Source organism: Marmota marmota, unplaced genomic scaffold (genome assembly GCF_001458135.2).
Source record: "Marmota marmota marmota unplaced genomic scaffold, marMar, whole genome shotgun sequence".
Classification (NCBI taxonomy): Eukaryota; Metazoa; Chordata; class Mammalia; order Rodentia; family Sciuridae; genus Marmota; species Marmota marmota.
Window position 1 is genome coordinate 9,375,682 of NW_026000185.1, and position 27,355 is coordinate 9,403,036.

Genomic DNA, 27,355 nt, shown 5'->3' on the forward strand with positions numbered 1-27,355 from the left:
CCAGACGAGCGCGCTACCGCTTGAGCCACATCCCAGCCCCGGGAATGATTATTTTGACAAAGGTGAAAAATGTGTGGGCGGGCAGGACCTTCCTCCTTCAGACTGCTCATTTCCTTACTTTCTATAATAACCTACTAAAGCTTTCATAAATGGATTTCAGAATTTATCCAATTGCACATCTATTTTTTGGAGCCTCCCTGTGAATTCATCCGACAACTGTGCACTGAGGACAGGCAGTGGAGGCACTGACTTAGTGTGGGTGAGCTGGGAGTCAGCAGGCACAGGGCCCATCCCAAACCCAGAGTCAGACAACCAGTGGGGTAAATCACACCCATCTGTCTTTAGTGTTGTTAAGCATTATTGAGAAAAGTGATGAAGCAGGCAAGGACACACCTCAGGACCACATCAGTCCTGAGGATTGTGACTGCTGTCAGGCAGACAGCATAAGAAAAGTGACAAAAAGCATTTCCGTAAGGGGAGGAAAACCCACCAGAGAAAGGGTTACATAAGACAAGATGACATTAAACCCAATAACGCTGCACGTGGACTAAACAGAAAGGTGGGGGCAGAGGGAGAGGATTGTTGTACATTTCAAAATAAATGTACAAATGTTTTATGAACATTCCCCCACAAAGAACCCATGAATGTTCGTGGTGACAGATATGCTCACTACCCCAATTTGGTTAAAATATCACAAGGTACTCTACAAAAAGGCACAATCATTATATCTCAGTTAAAAATAAATATAAGGGGGGAAAAGTCCTCACGAAGCAATCACAGCTATGACCACAATGCAGAAACAAAGGAACCGAGTCTCAGCAGTAGATGAGAAATAGGGTTCAGTAAGATCAGGAAAGAAATGGAGAAGGACAAAACTATTTTGGAAATGGCACCTACAAGGAGATGGCCGTTAGCGAGAGTTCATTGTCCAGGTGCTCTGAAAACCCCAGGTGAACTTGTGAAGAATGCCTGCCCCACCTGGTGAGCAGCAAGCTCCCATGTTTCCATGAAACCCCTTAACAGTGCAGTTCCAACGTCCCGTGTCATTCCTCCTTTCTTTTGGCCTGTTGATGTGTATTAGCTTCTGAGAGACTCGGTTAAGTCACCACTGCAACTGTGGATCGATCATTCCTCCCTGTAATTTTGCCAAGTTTCATTCATTTACTTTTAGTTACAGTATTAGATGAAGAAGAGCTCAGAGTTTCAATACCTCACCAAAATGTTTTTTATACATAATCCTTATCAAATGCATAAATAAAGAAAAGAGAAAGAGGCAGAGCTATATTGATGCTACAGAAAGATCCTTAATATATGTTAAGTTAAAAACATGAAACAAAGCAGAGTAAAATCACATGAATTTTTTTAAGGCTCACAGATATTTATGTACTTTGGATAAAAACACCTTGAAAGAGACAAAGGATCTAACTCTGGATAATTATGGGAAGTGGAGTGGGGGGTATGGAGACCTTTTATCTTTTTCTTCCCTCTTTCCCTTTCCCAAGCTTGTGGAGAAAAAGAGAGGGCAAGATGGAGAGAGGGAGGGAGGGGCAGGGGGGAGGAGTAGAAATGAGAGAAAATATCAGGGCTCTTTTTTTTTTTTTAGAGGTGTTTCTTGCCCCAGATCCTAAAGACTCAGAGGAGGTAAGCCACGGATCTCTAGGAACTATCTAGGAACTAGTAGAATTTGCTTGGGAAAGGCCAGCAGACCCACACTGCAGAAGCCTGCAGACCAATCTTCTCAGCCTGGGAGAAGCAGGTCCGGCCTGGCATGGGAGACCAGGAGACCTCTCTGGCAGTGGTGCTGGGGCTCTGCCTGTGGTCAGCTTCTGCCTTAAGCTGGTCCAGACTCCCCTGGGGTCTGCTGTGCCATGAACGATGTGGCTTCTTAGCTGAAACTGGACTGAGTGAACATCTGTGTTCACTCAGGTGATCCCCTGAGACACCACTGGGCAATTCCTTCCTGTGCTGACCCACCTAAAGGGCACTCCATAAATTCAAGTAAAATCATCTCTCCTTTCCTTATTGGGTTTTTTTTTTTTTTTTAAAAAAAAAACACCCCAAAGCACCCCTAGCTTCCAGTCTGACCAGGGGGTTCTGTGATGCTCAATGGCAGCTGATCCCCCTAGTGATTATGTGGACCAGGTCCTGTTCTAAGACTTTGCTTGATGCAGGTGCAGAAGCTAGGTTCGCTGGGTTTGAACCTGCAGTCTGGCTCAGGGCATTGCCCATTATGGAATCCTGGTAACAAGCAAAGGTGACTTTTCTCAGTCAACTTAATTCACAGGACTCCATGATATTCCAGGGTGCAAAGATTCTCCCATTCCTTTCTTTCAAGGGCATCTGGGTTTGCATGTGAGTTAATGACCATAAGCAGGAAAGAAAGGCCAACTCAACACTCAGGGAGGAGCCTTGCCTGCGACGCACTCTACAGTGAGAGCTGGAAATTACATGAATGGGATGCTTGCTTCACATCCAGGAGACTGCTGCTCTGGGAGAAACCACAACACTCCAACCCATCGAAAACATGGAGCCCACTGTGTCTCCTCGCCCCTTTCCTCCACAGCTTTGCCAGCACTTTGCATGTTTCCCATGTAAAAGTGCTGGCAGTGGAGCCCATGAGACCCGGGCTTGGTCTCTGGCTTATGTCCCAGAATTCTGAGTTGAGTGGCTTTGGGGAAGGTCTCAGTCTATGTCCAATCATGAGTGAAATGAAGATGACAATTTCCAAGCCCTGGAACAGCCATAGGGTAGACCCAGATAATGTGTTCAGAGTTGGCTCTAAATAAGGCTGTGAAAAAACACCAGGTACCTCCCTCCCCTCCCCCACCAGATAGGACTCCTTCCTTTTATCACTGAGTGTGCATAACAATGAATGAATCATTCTGAAGGAATGAAAGCATTTCCCAGGGATAGAGATAATTTTTAATTAGGAATTTAGAAGTAAAGAAGTGAATTTTGGATTACAAAAAGCCAACTTTAATGAAAATACACCGTGTTTAACAAGCTTTTATTTGTGTATATCAGAATCTCTTTAGGGTCAGAACTATTAACACCACCTTAGCATTATTAACACAGCTCCCAGTGTATCTTAGTACAGCTTCCTGAAAACAGTCACAGTCTTGCACACGTGAGGAGTCTAAGCCAAACCTCACCAGCATCACGAATGGGAAGATGGGAACCTGGCCCAGGACCTGTTCCCAGCAGGCCCTGAGCTTCCCAGAAAGGAGACACACAAAGAAAGGATGGGCAAGGTTACAAGAAAGGACTTCCAGGAGGGGAAGAAAAGGATTTTCCTGGGAAGGTCTTTAAGGTGGATGAGAGGCCCTTGTCTAGGGGGTGGCTAGAGAACAGGGACCCCGATGTCAACCCCCTCCTGCCCCTGGTTGAGCAGAAGCCTGGGTGGGCTGACAGGGGCAAGCCACAAGGTGTTCAAAACCTTAAAACTTTTCTTTTTCAAAGTGTGATGAGATAAAATAGAACCAGGAAGCAGTGGCTGGGGTTGTGGCTCAGCGGTAGAGCCCTCACCTAGCACGTGCGAGGCCCTGGGTCGATCGTCAGCACCACATAAAAATAAATAAAGTAAAGGTATTGTGGTCCAACTACAACTAAAAAATGGATATTAAAAAAAAACAGGAAGCAAAAATATTATAATAATTGCAAAATATTCACATCATTCATTGACTGAATTTTAACAAGATATGGTATCAAGAAATGTATCATTTATTGCTGTGGATAGCCATTAAAGCACAGATTATTATTTTGGTTGTGTTCCTAATAGCCCTAATTTACACCATCTAATAAAATCTCTTACCATGGCAGGAAAAACAAATACCCAAAGGAAGGACTGTAAGAAACTCAGGACCAACAAACGGCACACTTGATGGTGTTAAGTCCACGGCTCCCCTCCCTGCCCAGACAAGGAAAGAGGCGAGCAGGCTGGCCCAGCACTCTGGCAAGTCCTAGCCAGTGCAACAATGAGAAAAGGCAGAGAAATTGAGAAGGAAGAAATAAGTCTAGCTACTCTGAGGACATGACTGTCTCCATAGAAAATCTGGAGAATCTCCAAAAACAAACAGGTTCCTAGCACTAGTAAAATTAGCTTGGATACAAGGTCAATATACAAAAATAAGTCCATTTCTATATCTTAGCGATGAAGGACTGAAGTGTATCTAGAAGAGGGCAGAGGACCTGCAGAGATACTTCTCCAAAGAAGATAAACATATGGCCAGAAAGCACACTGAGAGAGGCTCAACACCACCAGACATCAGGAAAACACATCAAAACCACAATGGGACCACCTCCCACTCATAAGGATGGAGGCAGAAAACAGCAGGTGTTGGTGACAACATGGAGAAATGGAAACATTGGGCACTGCTGATGTCAAATGGCACAGCTGCTGAGGGACATGATGACAGTTCCTCACTACACCAAAAATCGAATTACCAGATGACCTGCACATCCTCCTTCTAGTTAAGTGCCTGAAAGAACTGAACAGGGTCTGAAGAGATATTTGCACACCTATGTTCATGACAGCATTATTCACAATAGCTGAACATGTGAGTAACCCAAGCATCCACTGACAGACTGCAGTGTGCATGTGAGCACATGTGCATGCAAACGCGCACACACATAGGAAGGGAATTCTGACATATGCTACAACATGTACTTTGGATAATGATGTCTATCACATTCCACATCATTCATTGACTGAATTTTAACAAGTTAAATAAGTTAAATAAGCCAGTCACAAAAGACAAATATTGTGTGATTCTACTTTTATATGAGGCCCAGAGTGGTTAAATTCAGAGAGCTGATGTTGGCTGTCACCAGCTTCAATGGGGGGAGGATGAGGAGTTGGTGTTTAATGGGTACAGTTCCCGTTTTACAAGATAGAAAGTGTTATGGAGATGGATGGGGTGAGGGTTTGCACAGAAAAATGAATATACTTAATACCATTGAACTGCATACTTTAAACTAGTCAAATGATAGCTCTTATGTTTATTTTATCACTGTAAGAGACAAAAGAACTGCCAAAACAAAACCAAAATGATGCACCTTCAACCCCTCCAAGCTGGGATGTTGAGAGCAGCTGCAGGCAGGAATGTCGGGGAGGGTGGGGCAGAGTGAAGCCACACCCACCATCAGTCTGCAGGTGCTGCAGGACCCCTGGTGGTGCTCTTGGGGTTGCCATTTCAGGGTAAGAAGGGGGCCCTCTGAATTCAAGGACCATCAGTGGCCTTTTTGGGGGGAGAGTCCTCTGGGCACTATCCTCAGAGCTTCAGTTCTCTTGTCCCTAAAGTGGAAATCTTGTCACCTCAATTATGGAAATGCTGTTAAGACAAATGAGATCATGTGTTTAGGTGCTTAGATGTAGCTCCCCGTCCTTTCCCTTCCTAGGAGATGAAGAACAGGAGGGAAGCAGGTCTTTGGTTATCTGAGATCTCCCTTGTACCTCTCTTACTCTCTGGGTACTTGGACCCTGGTGCTGCGCCCCTGAGCCATGCAGGAAAAAAAGGCACACTAGGTGTGCTGATATCCTAGCACAGGGTGAGTGACATCAGTGCACATTTATCTGGCAGTCTGCCTGCTGTGGTACTTGGAAGGCCGTACTGTCCTGTAGACAGTGGAGAAATGGATGGAACAGGGCTAAGACTCGTGCCAAAGACAAGAAATTCCAGTGCCAGCCCAAGAAGTCTCTGGAAAGGGAACCCGTGGGGTCCCTTCCTCATGTGTAGGTTGAAAATAGAATAGTCAGGGCATCAACCACATGGTTTTTAGATCATCACCACAACTTTTAGGGGGCAATCAGGAAATATTGATTCAGACTTCAATAATCTCATTATATCCAGTGACTCAGCATTCCTATTGATAAGTCTTCACCCGAAAAAAAACATACATAGGAATGTTTACTCAGTAATAAAAGAGAACAAAATCATGGCATTTGCAGGTAAATGGATGGCATTGGAGAAGATAATGCTAAGTGAAGTTAGCCAATCCCCAAAAAATAAATGCCGAATGTTTTCTCTGATATAAAAAGGCTGACTCACAGTGGGGTAGGGAGGGGGGGGGCATGGGAGGAACAGATGAATTCTAGATAGGGCAGAGGGGTGGGAGGGAAAGGGAAGAGGCAGGGGATTAGCAAGGATGGTGGAATGTGATAGACATCATTTCCAAAGTACATGTATGAAGACACGAATTGGTGTCAACATACTTTATATGTGGCATATATACACAATGAAATATTACTCAGCACTAAAAAATAAGATGATCATGGCATTTGCAGGGAAACAGTTAGCATTAGAGCAGATTGTGCTAAGTAAAGTTAGCCAATCCCCAAAAAACAAATGCCGAATGTCTTCTCTGATATAAGGTGGGGTGACTCAAAATGGGGAAGAGAGGAAGAGCATGGGAAGAAGATTACCTCTACATAGGGAAGAGGGGTGGGAGGGAAAGGGAAGGAGAAAGGGAATTGTATGGATGGTGGAAGGAGACCCTCATTGTTATACAAAATACATGTATGAAGATGTGAGAGAAAAAAAAAGAATAGCATTACCCTAGATTAGGTAGAGAGAAGTGATGGGAGGGGAGGGGAGGGGTTGGGGAGATAGGAAGGATAGAGAATGAAACAAACATTATTATTACTGCATGTATATATGTGAATGCATGACCAATGTGATTCTGCAACCTGTATACTCAGAAAAATGAGATATTATATCCCATCTGATTCAAATGTATGATATGTCAAGGTCATTGTATTGTCATGTGTAACTAATTAAAACAAATAAAAAATTTTAAAAATTAAAGAAAGAAAAAACCCCAGAGATATGAAAAATTGTGCTGTACATGTGTAATAAGAATTGTAATGCATTCGGCTGTCATTTATTTTTTTTTTTTAAATCAATTAAAAAAATGAACATTCAAAAAAAAAAAAAAAAAAGGATGTTAAACAGAACTATTCACTGCAGTGTTTGCTGAGAAGGTAAAACCTGAATTGGATTAAGTGTTGGTTCATAGGGAATTGAGGTTGTGTTCTTACTATGGAGTAATTAAGGGGCCCTTACAAGCAGGAAGTAGATGCAGAACCAGCAGCAGTGGGAACCTATGCATACTCTGCCCTGAGGGTATTGGAGGAGGGGGTTAAGTGAAAACAGGAAGTGGTAGGAGTTGGTATGTAGACACTATTTTGTTGAAAATAAAGCAACAAGCTATTATGTTGAGATAGAAATAGCTAAAAAAAAATAATATGGCAAAACTGTTCAGTGATTACCCACAGCTGAGTCGGAAGGACAGAAAACATTTCAGTTTCCTTTAAAGTCTGGATTTTTTATGAGCATAGATTACTTTCATAATCAGAAAAATAATCAAGACATCTAAAATAGTCACAAATGTGCTCAAATTAAACATTTTTAGGTAAACAAGCATAAATATAATTTTAAGGGGAACAAATACAATACAAATGCCAAGGCTGACGTGTAAATCCAGTTCTTCAATGTCAGAGAGAGAAAGTGGGGAAAGGAAAAGAGAAAGCACCAGAAAGGTGATGTTTGAACATTCACAATGACTAAATTCAATTAAAAAAATGTATAATAAGATTGTGCTCAGGACAAATTGTGTTCTTCTCAAACAAACATTTCCATAAAGATCTGAATGATATCCAGCACTGAAAAAGAAAGGGCTGGCCTGGGTCTCCTGCAGTTAATTTAGTATTCCCAGTGGATGTGTGTGTTTTTAAATTATTATTATTATTATTATTATTACTGCTCCCCCCCTTAAAGAGTCTAAAAAAAATTACAACTTTTCCCTCCAATAGATATTTTTATAACAGCCTGAGATTTAACTGCACATACCACACAATTCACTTTCAAAGGGCACTACTCAATGGTATTTAGAAAAATCACAGCTATGGACCATCAGCAAAATCAATCACAGGACATCTCCAACACCCCAAAAAAGAAGCTTTACCCATCAGCACCATTCCCCATCCCCCACAACTCCCATCTCGCTAATCCCAAGTGATCATTAATCTGTTTTCTATCGATTGCCCACTCTGGACATTTCACAGAAATAAAGTCATTTAATACGTGACGTTTTGTGACCCATTTCTCCCTGTACACCACGTTTTCAAGGTTCATTTGTTGTCCCTGCTTCTTTCCTCCACTGCTGAACAATATTTACTATAAGGACATACTGCATTCTGTTTAGGTGATGGCATTAGGGTTGTTTGTATTTTGGTGCTATGAACAAGTTTTTGTGCATATGTGCACATTCTCTTGGTACACATTTAGGAATAAAATTGCTGGGTCATGCTATAATCATACTTGTCTTCCAAAAGCACCATTTTACATCCTACCAGCTTGAATGATGGTCCCAGTGACCCACAATCCACCAATACTTGCTGTTTTTCACTTGTTTATTGTAGCCAAGCTAGTGTGAAATGGGACCTTCCATGGTTTTCATTTGCATTCTCTAATGACAAATGATGCCAAGCATCTCTTACTGATCTTCTTCTGGAGAATGTCTATTCAGATCCTTTGCCCATTTTTAAATTTGGTTATATACCTTTTCATTATTGAGTTGCAGGTAAAGGATTTCTGAGTATTTTCTCCCATTCTGTGGGGTTGTCTTCATTTTTTTGGTTACTTGTCCTTTGAAACACAAAAAAGTTGTCAAATTTCATGAAGCCCAATTTACCATTTTATCTTTTATCACATGTTGAAATCTCTGCTTAATACAAGGTCTCAAAGATTTATGCCTATATTTTCTTCTTGTGGTTTTTTAAAAAAGTTAAGATAACTTTAAAAGTTAAAATAACTTTTTTTGTGTTTATGTGGTGCTAAGGTTTGAACCCAGTGCCTCAAACATGCCAGGCAAGTGCTCTGCCACTGAGCTACAGCCCCAGCCCTCTTCTAATGGTTTTATAGTTTTCGTTCTTATTTGCTCTCTGACACAGTTGGAATTCATTTCTGAACATGGTGTGAGGTGGGAGTCTCCACTAACTCTCTTGCCTGTGGATATCCAGTCAACCCTGCACTTCTAAGAAAGACCATCCTTTCCCTATCGAATTGTCTTGGCACCTGTGTCATCAATTGGCCCAAAAGGTGAGGGTTTATTTCTGGATTCTCAAATCCAGTCCAATGATCTTTGTGTCTATCCTATGCCAGGAGCATACTTTTAAAAATTGCTAGAGACTTCTAGTAAGCTCCGAATAAGGAAGTGTGAGTCCTCCAACTTTGTTTTTCCCCTTCAAGTTTGTTTTTGGCTATTCTGGGTCCCCCATATGAATTTTAGGGTCTGTGGTAACTGTGGAATGGAGGTGTGCTACGATGGAGGCCCACCACTGAAAAAGCTCACAGCTTCTTAGGGCAAGCTAGCTTCTAGGACAAATTCTTATCAGAAAACTAGTGAAAAGTGCCCTGAGACATTCTTCAAGTACCATGATCCTGAGGTTCAAAAGGCAAGCTCCCTCCGTGAAGAGGATGATGAGGGCTCTGAAGTCAGTGGCCTTCACACTTCAGCCAGGTGCCACTGGAACCCAGGCACTTGTCCCCAACCCTTGACAGCTCATGGGTTCAGATCTGCACTGCCTCTTGTCACTGCAAGGGATTCTTAATCACTCATCTCTGCTGCTCATCCCCAAATGGTCCTCCATCCCAACCTGCTGTGCACTTTCTGAACCTCCAATCTGATCACAGCCAGTGCAACCACAGATGGGACTATCACACAGTGGTCCCCTGGGCCACCTTGGACTGCAGCAAGACTGCAGTGTGAGAGAGGAAAAAGCTTCCATTTTGCTCAAGCCACTGTGACTAGGGTTTCTGTCACTTCAGATGCACCTGCAGCATTCTGACTGTTCTGGGCCTGGGCTAGCAGGGCTGGCCCACAGCCAGAGATGGAAGCTGAGGTAGGCTCCAAAAATAACATCCTGACCAGAGCACAAGCCCTCAGAACGTACAGCCCTCAGTGCTGGGGCACCAGTGAGGAGGACTGTATCTTCTGAGGGCTCACTGGCTGAGGGCAGTGGGATGCTCTAGAGGGAAGAAAGGGAGAGGAAGGAAAGAGGCGATTTTATGGTTTTCAGCCAAGAGGTAAGAAAGACTGGAACAAGGTGTGAAACTAAGAATGGGAAGAAAGGAGACCACTGTGTAATCATGTGTAGGCTTTGCCCTGTTTGAGAAAACTCAGAGGATAAAAATACATAAATGTGAACAGTTGCTGTCTGAACATGCTGCTGGTGGTCAAGGGCTTCCGTGATTACTGCCCCATAGTCACCTCTTTTGTGTCTTCTCTAGAGTGAACCTCTACCCTGCTGTGAGATATGGACACACAGAATGAGGGGATGCTCAATGTAACACTGGGCACTTGGAACAGGCAAACACTGCTCAAGGCTAATGGCAGTCAAAGCACCATCCAGGGGCAGAGAAGTCCCAGGATGGTTACATGCAGATTCGCCTCTGGCTCTAGCCAGTCCCTCCAGTGGAAGGAACATGTGCAGTTCACTTCTGGTTAGGGCCCCTGGTGTCACTTTAAGATTCCATCACACTGTCTTCAACTCAGGCTGAGCCCTAAACCTTTGGCACCACTGGTGATCTTAGGGTTTTGTCTGTCCTGATTGTCTCACTGTGTTGCTCAGGCTGGTATTGAGCTCCTGGGCTCAAGTGACCCTTCTGCCTCTGCCTCCCGAGTAGCTGGGACTATGGGCATGTACCACCATGCCTGGCTTGCCATTTGGGATTTTCAATGCATGACCTAATGAGAAGTCAAGAGGAGCTTCCCAGTTTAACTGCAGGTGTACTTCCAAAGCCAGAAGCAGGAATTAAAAGCCCCAGCGATGGCAGGCTGCAGGAATGGAGCATCTGCTTCAGGCTGGCGTTCACCTGACATGACCACTGTGTAATCATGTGATGGCCCTCTGTGAGGTCACAGCCACACCAACAGTAATTACCTCAGCTTTCAGGGAGCTCAAGGTGAACAGGGGAGCCAGACGTGGAAATGGGTGATCACCATGAGGTGCTGTCTGAATGCTGGGTGATGGGCCCCTGGGGGAAAGCCTGGGTGGGGAAAACAGCCTGCAGGAGGCACCTTCCCAGAGGCAACTTTCCCACAAATGTCAAAAGGCTCCGGAGGAACTAGGGCTGGCTGGAGAGGGAAGGAGGAGAGCAGGGCCTTTCCTAGTCATGGGAACAGCAGGCAGTGAGGGGACGTCAGAAGACCAGGGAGCCCTTGGGGAGTGAAGGCATGTGAACCAGGGGTGAGGGGAGCTGAGGTCTCTACGCATGTGCACTTTACAGCTGCAGCAGCCTCACTCCACAGGAACCTGTGTGGAGAATCAGTAGACAAGTGAGGAAACTGATGCATGGGCTGAGCATCGCATTGAAGGTCACAGATTTCAGAAAAGATCTGGCTGGATTTTAACCAAGATAAGGCCACCAGATAAAGTGTGGGGCACCCATTTTAGTATATCCCATGAAATATTGAAGTTCCTATATTATTTTCTAAGTCTACAGACCCTAAAGTCAGGTGCCAGCTTGACTGTTGTTCTCAGCCATGAATGGGAAAGGGACCATCTCCTGCTGGCACCAACAGCAGATACAAGGCCAACACCATGGAGTGGAGCAGTGGCAGTGAGCTCCCTGAGTTTTCTATAGATGATACCATTTGCTGGTGAGGTCCTGGGGAAACAGGTGCTCTCTTATATGCAATGGGTGCAAACGGTTTCATTTATGCGAATGGTTTCATTTACAAATTGTAGCACATCTGAATGGGAATGGGATGAGGGGCGTGAGGAAGAGAACTCACGGTGGCCCTCACATTCAGGCATGTGCAGTGATGGTCCTGGATTTGCATGTCCCTGCTGCTGACGCCCCAGCTCTTCTCATCACACCTCCAACCCTGCAGCACATCAGCAAAAAGGCCAGTGGACACAGACAGGAGGCTGGGGAAGGAATCGGGCTGTCCATATGCTGGAATGCTACACAGCATAAAAGGCGAACAGATGTCTACACTAAGAGAAACAAACAAGATCAATATAGTGCACATGATTTGCTACCACGTATTTATGCACATAATACAAAGAAACACATTTATAAGTGTTAATAGCATCTCAGGACGGATGCCTTAAAACTGGTACTGTGCTGCCTCTGGAGAGGAAACTGGGTTTGGACAGAATATTATACATTCTTTTTTATCTTTTGAATTTTGGTTCATGGAAATAGATTCTCTATTAAAGACATAAACAAAATTATGAAAATAAAAGATATGGAGAAAAATGTGCTAATATGCTAAGTAGTTTCTGGGGAGGACATCCAGAAAACTGGCAGTCGTCTTTCAGTAGAGAAATGCATCCAGGCACAGGGAGAGGTGGGCTTGGAACTCACTGCCTACCCATATACAGGATCAGACATCCTCCCCCAGGCACACATAGGACCTTAAAGATCATACACACGTCATTACACATGCAGCACACCTGACGTGCACATGGATGCGTGTGCTTTAACAGATCCTGGAACTGGACAAAGCTGAGTGACTTCAAATAGCCCTGGACAAGCGTGGAGAAGAGAGGGTGGATGTCTCTGCAGAGCTCGTCATCTCTCTGCAGTGAGCTCTTGGTTTGCGACTGTGTGGCCTCGTTTTTTCTCCCCTGGGACTGGCTCTCAGAGAGATAATGGGTCAGAGCAGTGTGGACCAGGCTCTTCTCATCATGGCTCTGCCCACTGTGGAGAAGGAAGCCTTTGCCTAGAAATATAAGAATGACAGATGCAAGGAACTGCCTGTGCGTGCCTGGCTTCCAGGCCAGCAGGCCTCCTCCAGAGAGGGGCTCTGCTCTGTGTACCCTGCTCCCTCCTGGTGACCCAGGTTTCAGCCAAGGGCCTTCCTGTTTTCTGTACCTGTAATACAAACATGGGCTTCTGAATTTATACAGGTTCTGGGAAAACTTCATTTACAACTCAACACAAATAAGTCACATGTGGTTATTAGGATAAAAATCACACACCTGTTACATTTATCCATAGTTCAATATTTTTGGCCAAGACAAATGGAAAGTGAATGGCTGTGGAATGGAACAGGATGGCCACTGTGGCATATCACCAGGATAGTCAGAAGCAGTAGAGATGAACTCTTGGCTATGATGCTTTTCTTAGGATTTTAATGCACCATAATTTATGGTTTATTGAGAATCCAAATGGGTTACTTAATTTCCAAGAACATGGGTGTCCACATTACTGTCATCTCCTCCCACCTCAGGGCTGCATCTTCTGAGTGGAAAAATCAACATTATGCTCCACTTAAGTCTGTCTCAATCAGAAATATGGGCAGATACTGCAGAAACGTAGTGCTTACCTGCTAAGCACAGAGCACCACGACAACCAGCAGCTCATCTTCCCCTCCAGGGTGCAGGAGGGAGGACGCTGCCACAATTAAGGAATGCAACCCTCTTATAGAAAAGAAAGAACAAAGAAGGAGAAGTGAACCCTGTGCCTCTCTCCCCTCTTACCCAGCCCTACCTGGGCCAGCAATATATGGATGGCAAAACCCCACCAGCAAGCTATTGTTAAAAACAAATCCATCTCCTAGATCTTCACCGTGTCTCCCTTCCCTATGGAGGGTGTCTAAACAACAGACACCACACTTCACAGTGTTATGAAGCCACTCACTGTTTCAGTAATAAGTCAGGGTAATTTTCCCCACAACAAGAACAAGCAAATTAATGTTCTCTGTAGCTAAAAGACAAGAAAGGGATGTTGCTTAGTTAAAGAAAACAAGACCTCTAATCCCGATTCCCTGTAGGCACAAGTACTTAAACGAGAACTGATGATGATACACTCCACCACTGCCAGAAGACTTTAAATTAAATTCCAGGACAACTTTAGCAAGCAGAGGAACATTTGGGTGATGTGGTGGACTGCTAACGGGCCTCCACGCTTCAGAGGGAGACAGAGTGGACTTCCTGGCCCAACATAAGTGGAATGAAAAAGAACAATGAAACTCAGGCCTATCTTCAAAGAATAGAGAAAAACCAAAAGCAAAGGTGCTCTGTGTACGAGGCTGTGTGCCTGGGATCCTGTGACAAATAGGAGGGTCTCTTCCCCATGAAGATGGAGTGTGCACATGGTTTCAAACAAGTGCTTGTAGGGGAAAGACAGTGCCACTCGATGCTAGGGACCCCCAGGCAGAACCAGGTGATGGTGCAGAGCAAGTAGCCCCCCATCCCTGGGCTCTCCAGGATACACAACTCCACATATGGCTTACTAGGTATGTTTATTATGACCAAATGTGTCCCCAGCACAGGGGAGTTTCAGACACTGTGAGACATGTCTGGTTTAGGGGGCCTTGCAGCAAGTGGTGATGGGGACACAGCAGCACTAGCCACCCAGCCCGCCCAGAGGCCAGCAGGGAGGTCAACCCTGCAGGAGGATTCAGGGTGTGAAGCCATCTTTGAGCATGCCCATCTAAAGGAGTGATGCTGCTTCTTCAAATAATAACGAGGCTCTACATTTTCGAAATTCACCATAATTCTGCCCTTGAGAATATGGGAATACGAATATATTAACCTGAAAAGGCTTGTCACCCCATAAATCATCTCTCCTCATAGCACCCAGCAGTATTAAAAGGAAAGACAAAGGCCCCCAAATTAGGAGCTGTATTATTCTCCTAGAGTAGTCTTCCCCTCAGGTGTACGGCACACACCTTGGCTCCTTGGGATGCAACTAGTCTGTCACAGAAATCACACTGCAACTTTGGTCGGCTCCCAGGCTGACTCAAACACACTGACTCCACCCACAGTGCAGAGGACACACTATTTCAACCTCTCGAAGGTCACGCTCAAGCTTCGCGCAACTGTCCCTGGCCGCATTATTTACTTCCCCAGCAAAACATCTGTTATTATTGCCAGGTTTTGCATTTTTTCCCCTTTCAAACCTGCTCTTATCCACTAGCCTAGAAACCTAACCACTACATATACCCAGAGGTAGCAATGATCATAAGGGAATACAATGTTACAAAGGAGAGAAGTGTATTATGTAGAGTCATAAGTATATTGAGTGTATCTGACTAGAGGGTGGGTAAAGATGTGGGGTTAGGAAAGATAGTAGAATGAAACAGTCATTATTACTTTATGTATATACATGACTGCACGACCAATATGATTCTATAACATGTAAACTCAGAAAAATGTGAAATTATATCCCATCTATGTATGATATAGCAAAGTGCATAAATGCATTCTATTGTCATGTATAACTAGTTAAAACAAATAAATTAATAAAAATAAATAAATTTAAAAGATCATACACACACACAAAAAAGAGAGAGATAATTACGTGGTTATCTATGCTCAAAAACGCTGTTACGGTAATAGAAATAAAATGTACCCAACTGGTGGACTGGATTCATGAAGAAGCAGGGTTGCTTTGATTCTTGAGAACTCTAAGGAATGATAACATAAGCTAATCACAGTTTGGGTTTGATCAAGGGAAGCAAATAACCTTCATGGGTTGCTTGAAAATTCATTCCATAAGAATAAATATGACACTAGCTGTCATTCATGGAATTCCCAGCACATGCTAGGCCCTGAGATTCATACTTTACTTGATCAGTCTGCTACTGTACAAGATGCCACATTTCTGGTTAACCAGGTGACTGGGGCCCCTCCTCAGATGAATTCACCCAGGAGAGCAGTAGCATGGCCTTGCTAGTGGGTCTGTGGTACAGGATGAATGGATGAAGTTCAAGTGGATCTGAAGTAGAAGACACAGGGTGAGCTCATTGGGGTGGACCAGAGTGGGAAATGGGCAAATGTCCAGTCTATGAGCTCAGGAGCATCTTATAAAGGAGCGTGCCCGTGTTCTGTCTCTGGAACCATCCCCCCACTGTGAACAGGAAAGGTACTGTGACTCCTCCTGTAAGGGTAAAAGAAATTGAAGTTAAAGCGTAAAAGATAAAGGGTAAAAGACCGGGTGTTGTAAAAGTTTCTAAGCTTCTAGGTCTGAGTTAAAATGTAAAGGAGGTATTGTTAGGTTTCTATGCTACCTGCAAAACCTGAAATTTCTGTAGCTGTTAAGACAATGCTTAGAACCGCCCAGTAAACATTTCCCCTGATTGTCTGGTTGTTCAATAACTAAAGGGGTCTGTGTGGTTGCACGTAGGCCTTGCAGGGCCTGAACCAATCAGTTTGAATGTGTACCCCGTTTAGAAATGACCTATCACTCCAGCCTGACCTGTTCCCGCCAATGAATGAACTAATCATGTTTAGGAGTTGTTGTTCAATTTTCCCGCGCCTCATGATGATTTGTTCTGATGTATACAAAGCCCTCAGCCCTCCCCAAAAAGTGTACTTAAGCAATCCTCAGCCCCTGCTCGGGGCTCTGGGCTGCTTTCCCTTCTTGAGTGGGCACGGAGCCCCAGCATGCTGGTTCAATAAATCCCCTTTTGCCAATTGCATGAGTGGTCACTTGGTGGTCTCTTTCTCCGACGTTTCGCGGGACCCTTACACTCCTTGTCCTCCCTCCCTAGCTTATGGCCACCTCTGTAGTAAAGAAGCCAGGGGAGCACAGGGGTAGGGGTGCAGAGATCAAAACCTGACCTGACTTCTGCATCAAGGTGCCATGATCTGTCCAACCCCCTCTCCTATCCCTGGTGAACCCAAACCAAAATGGTGAAGATGGCTCCAGGGGAACTCCTGGGACTGAGTTTGAGACGTTACAAGGGTAAAGGTTAGGGCATTCAGAGTTGCCTAGACTTAAACTTGATCAGCTTAAAAACCCACATGAGTATACTCAGAGTCTTGTAAACTCAGGGAAAGAAATTTAGGAGAGAGAATCCCACACACTATGCCTTCAATTTGTGGTGTTTATAAGTTACTGCATCTGATAAGGGCATGGAATCAAAATAATAATTATGTTGGCAATGTGGAACACAGAAAACAGCCTCTGGATACGTGGTGAAGGGCTGAGAGGGTTAAGACCTTGTTTTTAAAAAGCCATTAAGCAGAAGTGACTCTGAGGGAACACAGAGTAATTATGTTTGGTGAAACTGGGAGGACTGAAGTCCACCTTAAAACCCTGAGGGGCTTCCAGTGAGAGATGGTGGGTTGAAAACACCCTCAGCTTTGCTCCTTCCATATCCTGCTGCAAAGGCAGGCAATGCTCAAGGACAAATAATAGAAGGTCACAGCTGACATAGGAAACAAAAGCCACAGAATCTGAAGACAAGGAAGCAGGTGGACAAGTGGTCACGGACTTGGCTGACTTATAAAAGTGAGGCAGCGGAGCACAACAGACACTAGGATGGCAATTTGTAAATCAATGGATGTGTAACTGATGTGATTCTGCAATCTGTGTATGGGGTGAAGGTGGGAGTTCATAACCCACTTGAATCAAAGTGTGGAATATGATATGTCAAGAAATTTGTAATGTTTTGAACAACCCACAATAAAAAATAAAAAAAAATAAAAAAAAAATATATATATATATATTTTTAAAAATATATAAAGTGTATGAAATGTCAAGATCATTTTACTGTCATGTGTAACCAATAAAAAATAATAAAAAATAAAATAAATAAAAAATAAAAAAAAAAATAAAAAAAAAAAAAGTGAATATTCAGCTGGCAGCAAGAAAAATCACACATCAGCTGGCCTGGTTCAGTGATTCTGGAAAACTTCTTGGCAATATTTACCAGACAAACCCACATCTTCACCATGATGCAGGAATTCCACTGCTCAGAACATACCCAAAGAAACCAGCACATAGGTCTAGCAAATGAGCAAATGACACAGATGACAATGTTCCTAGTGGCTTTATTCACAACCAGTTCCCAAAGAGGAGTAACAGATGTCCATCACTAGTGAGAAGGTAGATAACCTGATGCCTTCGTTAGACGGCACGTTGTTGGTTCAACTAACAGAACTAATTGCTGTTATGCGTAACAACATGAATGGATTTTAGATATTATATACTATGTGATTCCATTTTTATGAAGTTTAAGAACAAGCATAAGCAACTCACAGTGATAGAAAAGTGCCGGACAGAGAAGAGGCCTGAGGGATCCTCTGGGGCATGGCAAATATCCTGTGTCGTGTCTAAGTGACAGTTAAGGTGATCCCACCTGTTCAAGCTCTTCCCTTCAGACCTGTCGCACTTTACATTAAACCTCAATTCTAAAACAGGTTAAAAAGCAAGTAAGAAGAAAAAAGTCTGCTTTGTAATAGTTACCTCCTGGAAAATGAGTCCAAGATGGGCTGATACAGCATGTTGGCCTGACACTGTAGAATCTGGGAAAAGACAGGGACTTCAACCTCGCAGAGTAATCACAGGATCTTGAGACCCTAAGGCACCGCGGGGCAGAGGCCCAGAGTGTACACAGGGAAGGCCTTACCCTGCACTCCACGGTGTAGCCTTTTTTCTCTGCCTCCAGGGATCTCAGAGTCAAAGGGGCCAGGCCCAGCCTCCAACAGGAGTCCATCTGGGGGCTCTGGGGAACTGAGAGTCAAAATAAATGACCTAAAGATACCAGTATACAAGGTGAAGATCATGGGCATTAAGACCCCTGATCTTGATGTTCTTTCTCCTCTTCTCTCTCTTTAAGTGCTACACTGACCTTGGAGCAAGCAGCCAATGATCAGTGGACACCTATGGAAAGTGTCCAATGTGGAAAACTGACCCAAACAACCTAAGTGGGAAGAAACAATGGGGGGAAGAAGAAAACAACCACTATTAACAGTCTTAGAGAAGAGCAGCACCATACCATGCTCATGAAACAAGTACAGGATGCTATTTTTAAAAGAAGTAATAAAAAAAAAAAACTTTTGGAAATTAAAACTATGGTAGCAGAAATGAAAACCACAGAAGGCTTAGAAGATATACTTTGGGAATTATTCAAAGAGTAGAATGAATAAGTAAATGGGGGAAAAGAGAAAATTTGACAACCAAAGGTCCAACATTTTGAGTACAAGAAAATACAGCAAGAAAAAAAAAACATGGTGGGGAGGGGGTGGAAATAAATGAAATAATGCAAAAAGATGTCCCAGAATGGAAGGACAGGAGACTAGACAGATCAAACAGACTCACATCAAGGTACATCACAGTGCTATCTAAGCAGCCCAGATGCAATGAAAAGACCCAATGGGAAGAGGGAAGGAGGAGAGGGAACAGTGTGCAGGAAGCGGGAACAGCAAGTTCTGAGGAGCTGCCGGTTCAGGGGGTCAAGAGCACTCAGAAGTGAACGACAGGAGGGGCACAGGCTGAGCCTGGTAGACACCACCAGGGACCTGTCAGGATCCTGAGAGCAATGGCAGCCCCTGGTGGATTAAGCAAGCATGGATGCACTCAGGGCTGAGCTTTCAAACAACCTCTCTTTACAATGCTCTTATGGCCACAATTCTTTTGAAGAATGGAAAGTTAACAGATGGTATAAGGAGTTTAGCCTTGCCCTACTGCTGGATTCTGTGAACCATTTCAGGCTACAGTGACCACAGAGGCCACTGGGCCTCAGGAAGAAAAGAGGCAAGACGTTGGACTGGTGGCCAGATATGGAACAATGGAAGGGGCCAGCTGGGGACACTTTCTGTCTTGAAATTCATCCTCTAGGTCAGGGGACATTTGCCTGCAAGACTAAAAGATTTGATCATTTTTTTAAAATACAAAGGTGGCAGGTATCTTGCTCCACCTAGGCAAAACCACCATGATGACCATCGTGACTGATACTTCCAATGTGGAAATGCTAACGTGGTACCTGACATAGGTGTAACAGGGCCTGGGGCAGCACTTTGTGAATGTGGATTCCTCTTCCTCTTCTTCTTGGTACTAGGGATTGAATCCAGGGATGCTCTCCCACTGAGCTACATCCCCAGCACTTTTGATTTTTCACTTACAGGGTCTCTGTATGTTGCCCAGGCTGGCCCTGAACTTGCAATCCTGCCTTAGCCTCCCAAGACACTGGAATTAGAGGTGTTTTATTCTTTCTTTATAATATTTAGCAATTCAAGGCACATGTCATGAACCTATGAGATAATCCCAGGTCCACCAGGAAAAGAGCCCAGCCAAGGACGGTATGTTCTTAATGAAGCAACATTATGCAGCTGTTCACAGTGATGCCTGTAATAACAAGGAGGTTTGTTTACGTTACAGGAAAAGCTGCAGCACACCACTGGAAATAATGCATGAATTCAGCTATGAAAAAAATCATAAAAATAAAAATATTAGGAAGGAAATACACTAAAAATGTTAATAGTTATTGCCTCTGGGTGGTACAGAATTATGAGTGATTTTTTTTCATTCTTCTTCCCAAATTTCTTTCAATTGGGAATCTACTACTTTTATAATCACACACAAAAAACCCCTGCATACTATTAAAAAAACATGTTGCGGGGTTGAAATGTCTCTGAATACTTCGGCTCTCAGATGCATTAACTGTAAGCTGTGGATATGAATATAGATGATCACTTTTTCATTTATTCTGAAACAAGAATTCTGGGATTTTCCAGAAATAATAAAGGGCAAAAACTCCTGGCAAAGTGCTTTACCTCCTTACATAGGAAAAGATTATGCAAATTCGAGTCTTAAGAGTATGGCCTAACGGCTGGGTAAATGCTTATTAAGTAGCCTACCACACAAGTCCCTGTGCTAAAAATTATAACCCTGCTTGTACAATGAATGCCACTTTGTTAGACCCCCAATATAAAAATTACTCCAAATTATAGTCACATTATTTTTTTTTTAGTTGCAATATGATTAGTAAACTGTTTTGCCAGAACATGTTTAGAATAGAAGCTATAGTCTCACAGGCAAGCAATCATTTTCCTCTGGCAGGAAAAAGTCAAATACAGGAATTTTCCCACTTTGATTACAGCATCAGTGATAATTATTTGAGGAGACAGTGTTGCACCCTGGAAGGTTGGAGGGGCTTAGGAGTGCAGGTCTGGGTCTGCATCTTGGTTCTGCTTCTTTCAGAAATGTATAACCTTAAGCAAGTTATTTATTCTTCCTGAGGATGTGTTTCTAATTGTAAAAGAAGAACATGCCAGAACTGTCATAAAAATAACAAAATGTGTGTGCAGAGTGCCTAGGTCAAAGACTGGTTTACAATGAACACTGAATCAATGAGTGAAGGAAAATCAATCAAAGCAGGCGAGTCCATCTCCAGTTCAGAGGCTGGAAAAACTCTCTGTGTGGTTTCCAGCTTCCTTTCTAGTCAAGGGACAAGGGGACACAGCAGAAATTGGCTGGTGAAAACTTTAGTCAGGTGTCAGTGCCTCCCTTTCTTGCTACTTCTCTTAAAGAAAGAATGATGGCTGGTTTCCAGCAGTCTTGTTTCAATCATGAGGAAAATAATAAGAAAATGGTAGACACTGATCATGATGAGTGTTAGCAACTGAGCCAATGCCAAAGCTGCCTACCTTTAGCCTTGTTATGTGAGAAAAAGAAGCACTGCTTTGTTTAAGAGCTTCTCTTTTTTAAACCTGCAAACAAAAGCATTCCTAAAGAATACAAATCATGACCATAATCATGTTTGGTCCTTGGTCACATGAGTCTTACTGTCCACTGAGGATGAGGGCAATAAGAGGACTTCACAAATAAATGTAAAGTATGAATGTGAGGGTTGTGAAGAAGCAAGGACTTGAAACCGTCCTTCTTCGGTCAAGGGTTCTGAGCCAGCTAGGAGGCCAAGGGCAGCTTCCCTCAGTGGGGGCCAATGAAGCTGGGGAAGAACTGAAGACAGAACTTGAAGCAGAGTGAACAGCAGATGCAGGGCCCTGTGGGAGGGGAGGGGAGGACCTTCAGGAGGCCAGACCACTGGTGCAGAGGGCATGGAAAAGCACAGAACAAGCCAGGCTGCAGAGGTGGGCAGGGACAGAGCACTCTGGACTCTGTTTATTTTACCTGTCCAGCCCCCTCTCCCCAAGAGCAGGGGAAGCTGCCTAGGATGATGTGGCCAAGAGGTGGCCTGCTCAGGCTGGGTTCTGGTAGCTGGAAGTCTCTGAGGAAGGGAGGGGAGCAGGCACCTGAAGCCAAACTGCCAGGCAGTACTGGTGCTCTACCTCCCTCCCTCCTGGCCAGCAGAGCCACTGGCTTAGGGCAGTGATAGGGACACTAGGGAAGGCCTGAGATTGGCCTAGGCTGATACGCATATTTCTCTCCTGGCCTTTCTTGACTCCTGGAGTCCAGCAATGCCCATGCATCCAGATCTGACTCAGGGAACCTCGGTAGAAGTCCCAGGTAGGCTGGGTGAGCACAGCAAAGGAAGTGTCTGCTTTCTGATGGAAGGAGACCTGCACGTGGCCAACATGGCACCTGAGACACCATGTCCTGAGACGAATCCGACACACTCAGCAAGGGTTCTCAGTGTCAGGAAGACCCTGGTCCCTGAAGGCACTACTGGGGAGGCCCGTCGAAGCCAGTGTCACAGAGAGGAACAAGAAGCTCCGTTTGCAGGGCACGAGAATGACTCTAAAGAGCAATATGTGCCATCTACCTCCAAGGGCTGGAAAGAGGATTCTGCATGTTTTCATCATAAAGAAATTGTGTTTGAGAATATGGATACATTCAACCTGACTTCAACATTAACCTCTGAATACACATGCTGAAAGATTGTAGGGCACTTCATTCATATGTGCAATTTTTATTTTACTTATCTATTAATTATGAAAAAGAGAAAACCCCTCCCCTAACTGATATACTAGCTTTCCTGCTTGATCAAAGAGAAAAGGCTGAGGGTCTGATTTGACCTAACACACTTGGTAAGTGACATTCTCAGTAGCCCCAAGGAGCCAGCACCACGCTAGGTGACATTTCTATCTCTATACCAAGAGAGCCATCCAGCACAGCAATGTGATGGGGATAACCGACGACCACATGCACAGTGACTTCAAGCCAGCCAGCTAGATGGCACATGCGATGTTGCAGATAGGATGGAGAGGGAAATCATCAGAAACAATGGGTCTGGCTCACAAATGGCACCAGAGATGCTCAAAATGGTCTTATGATGTTTAAAAATCAGCAGGAAAATCAAATTCCCTTTTAGATTTTTTTTTTTTTTTAATGCACCCAAGCCCCAGAGAAAACCACCACTGGACAGCAGGGCAGAAGACACCACTGAGCAAACAGGGTACTTGGAGTCTCATAAGCAGTGCACAGTTAACTACGCCGCCATGTTCATGTCCTGTTCCAGGGGGTCAAAAGTCAGTGTGCAGGCATGCTGTTCTGCTCCTTACATCAAAGACAACAGCATGTAAACACTGCAGAACAGAGACATTCTAATAAATAAATACACAACGAGAGAACTGTGTATTAATGACTGCAACACTTTTAGGAAATAGCATTCTAAATAACTGCAGGCAAGTCTCGAAGACATCTCAGTGTAACCACAAAACCAATTATGAATGCTGCATGAACAGGAGCACCTGGCTGAACAGCTTGGTGGGTCAGAAATCACACACGGCCAGGAATGTCCAGCCCACTAAATGACCTTGGGTTTTCATTCTCACCGAAGAGAGGGAAGGTAGAAAATCCCTAACTAAAGATCTTATAAATGTTCCAAGATGATAAAAAAAAACTGTGATTTTGCCAACTTTAAATAGATATGGAAAAAATTATTTTACCAATTGCAAAAACATAAAATATACTGGCTCAAAAGATTTACTGATGAATATTTAATACCCTTCTCTAAACTACCCCGGTTCCTTAACGGTTCACTCCCTGGAGTATCATCAGCGGTCACATGCTGAAGGATAAGGGGCTTGTGCCTGAGGGAAGTGGGACACATAAAGAGGCTGATGTCCAAGTGTGTTAAGAACACCGCACAAAGCTAATTCTCAGGTTTGTTTTAATATCAGAGGGAAAAGGAGGTGTGTTGGGGTCTCCAAGACCATTTGGTTGATTTTTGCTAGGAGGATTCATGGTGTAGTTAGATTCATGGTTGCGACTCAGCTTGGAAAAAGGATACAGAGCAAATCAGTAAAAAGAATGGCTGCTGAGAGGGAAGCATGTAGGGGACCAAACACTGGTGTCACGTCCTCTCCCAGGGTGTCACACAGCATGTGCTGAGCTCCTGCACGTTGTCACTCTTCTATCAAAGAAACCCAGAGACCTAGCAGCTGGGGTTTTCAGTGGTGGATGGACACACCTGCAGCCTTTGCCTATGTGTACCAAAGGTCTAGCCTCCCAGAGCAGGCAGATGCTCAGCACAGAGCAGACTGACACTACAAACAGTCGAGGTGCAATGAGTCCCACTTATCAGCACTAGTGGGGCTGGGGATGTGGCTCAAGCGGTAGCGCGCTCGCCTGGCATGCGTGCGGCCCGGGTTCGATCCTCAGCACCACATACAAACAAAGATGTTGTGTCCGCCGAGAACTAAAATAAATAAATAAATAAATATTTAAAAAAAAAAAAAAAAAAAATTTAAATCGAAAAAGTTGGGAAGGGGTAGTATTATTCCCCAAAGCATAAACTTAAAAAATTAAACCCCTTTTTTTAACCTAAAACTTTTTAAATTTGGATTCAATCAGGACTTAGTGCTGCGGAAAGGCATATGTGTCCAAAAAATGTACATAAGCCCAAGGTACTTTGGAAGGATATTCTAACAGGACAATGGAAAGGGTCCTGACCCGAAATTGTCTGGAGTCGGGGGTCTGTTTGTGTGTTTCCACAGGGAGAACAGCAGCCGATTTGGATTCCAGAGAGATTAACCAAGGTCCTGACCCAGTGATTGTCTGGAGTCGGGAGTCTGTTTATGTGTTTCCACAGGGAGAACAGCAGCCGATTTGGATTCCAGAAAGATTAACTAAAGCGATTTCTACAGACCAAAAAGAAGATGATTTGGCTCAAATCCATAACAACTGATATCCAAAACTCCAGTTTGGCTATTCTTACATCTGCAACAGAACCAGGATGCTTTTTTCAATATCTATTTTATTATTGCCCTTTGCCATATCATGAAGTTCTATTTTGTTTTTTGAGCTCATACAGACCTAGGTTAATGTTTTGCTGATCAGTTCTATTTTTTGACTATAGAGTTTTTAAACATTGCAATGGAGATTTCACCTGTAAAAAGTTATAAGGCCTTTACTATAATGTTATGTGTTGTATGTATTATATTATGTGTGCACACTTGTGTTTTGTGTTATATGTTTGAATGTATGTATGTCCATATATCATATATGATGAGCGCTCATGATAAAATGGATCCAAATATTTTTTTTTAATTCACGTGATTTAAATGGTTTAATTTAATTGGGTAAACAGCTGTTAAAGATTGTTTTAATATGTGAACACAAAAGAAGGTTAACAGATCTGTTTGTTTACTTTCACCTTTCCTTTTCATTATATTTAATAATTCTCTTAAAGATAATGTAAATTGTTAAGAAAATTGTTTTCTTTTAGTGCCTTCTGTAATGTTACATAATTTTTTCTTTAGCCATTATTGCCAGAATTCCTATCTTCATCCCAGTGCTGGTGAAGTCAAAGATAAAACCAATCTACAGCTTCTACAATAGCCATCACTGAACTGCTTGCAGAACTTGCCTGGACACATTGTGAGCTCACCTGTATGCATTGTGAACTATCTGTTGGTGCAGCGACTTGTGGTAGTGTTGGGGTATTTTTGCTGATGATGTCACCGGTGGTACAATTTTTCAAAGGAGCCCTCAATTGGCTTAATGTCATGGCATTTTGCATCCTCCTCTACTAGTGATGGTCTAAAATTTGGGGGCCAACAGAGGTGAGGCAAAGAACCTCACCCCCCCACTGGTGCAAAGGCCTATCCACAAGTATAGCTGTATGCTGGACCGGTAGTCAGTGACGGGTATGATCCAATTGCAGTGGTACCAACCTAAGACAGGAGGCTGACGCCTAGAGGTCAGTTCATCCGATGACGGGTAAGGACCATATGTTGAATTGGACTGCCTAACAGACACGGTCCCTAAGCCACATCCTTGTTGTTTAAACAGAGAGGGGGAGATGTTGAGAGCCACAGCCAAAGGGGCCCCAGCAAACTTCCAGCTGCCAGCAAACTTCCAGCTGCCGGCTGATGATTGGCTCACAGCGGCCCCAGCAACATCTAGCTGATTGGCTCCTCTGCGGTGATGCTCATTGGACTGTTTCCCTGCCCTTTCAGACCACGGAGCTGCTCATTGGGGGACTTTTTTTGGCTCCGCCCACATGACCCAGCCAATCGGCCTCAAGAGCAGGAGGATTGTGGGAGGTGGAGAGAAGCTTGTGTGGGAGAGAGAGGCTTGTGGGAAGCCTGTGGTGGCAGTTGAGGCTCTGAGGGTTTTTCCTGAGAGGCTGTTTTGTTTGGCGTGTGTGGTTCTAAAAATAAAGTTAGTTTCTTTTGACAAGTGGCTCCTGATTGTGCCCAGCCAGACTGCGGCACACTAGAATGGTGAAACCCTCCCGAATCCCAGTTCCCAGATGCCAAGGAAGGGCCAGCCTGAGCACAGGCCTTGCTGAGGCAGAGCTCGGCTGATGTCCTAGTTCTTTTCTGCACAGGTAGATGATTCAGTGAATGGTGCTAGAGGACCTGGAAATCTAACTGGAAAGAAATGAAACAAAGCTGGATGCTGATCCCTGTCACAGACAAAAGTCAATTCCAAATGCATTAAAGACCTGCAAATAAAAGACCTTTTAAGCTTTAGAAGAAAATAAAGTAGAATACCTTACTGACCTCAACACAGAGAAAGTGTCCTTATGTTTGGGCCACAGCTGAGTGCAACTGGGGTCCATCCCCAGCACCCAGAGACTACTACCACAACATGGATTCTGTGAGCAGCGGTCACGAGAGAGGTTGACTTAAGACAAACACTTCATTAAAAATTGAAAATTCGTTGAAACAGCATACTTCTAAACAAGAAAATTAAATCTAAGAAAGATAGCTACAATCAATACAAGTTGGTAAAAGATGAACCTGTAAAATATATAAATAAATACTCCAGGTTACTAAGAAAAAGACAGATGTCTCAATGGAACAAACAGGCTGAGATGAACCAAGAAACAAATCCAAGTGCTCAGAAACATATGAAAAAAAGCCTAGCTTCTCTAGTAATTACAAAAAGGAAATTAAAACTACAGTGAGGATGAGTTTCTGCTTCTAGTTGAGGAGCGGGGACACACACTGGACTCACCTCCCATGTGAAGCAATTAAAATACTGGACAGATATATGAAACAACAGCACTCGGGATGCTGACTAGCAGGCACAGCAGTCAGTGACCCTGTTAAGGGCAGGACATGATGAGAAGGGCCCTTCAGCTGCCAGCCTGCAGCCCAAGAGTCTCCAGGCCATGCTACAGGAAAGGGGCACAGGTAGAGCCCAGGACCCTCCTCAAGTAGAGAAGGCAGAGCTGGGAGTCCAGGTGAGAAGGGATC

The 27,355-nt window shown here is 43.9% G+C and overlaps 1 protein-coding gene across 1 annotated transcript in view; it reads right to left on the minus strand.

Moving 5' to 3' along the window:
* Cpped1 (calcineurin like phosphoesterase domain containing 1) overlaps window positions 1-27,355 on the minus strand; it is a 98,735-nt gene that overhangs the window by 31,003 nt on the left and 40,377 nt on the right. The gene's annotated exons all lie outside the window — the stretch shown is intronic.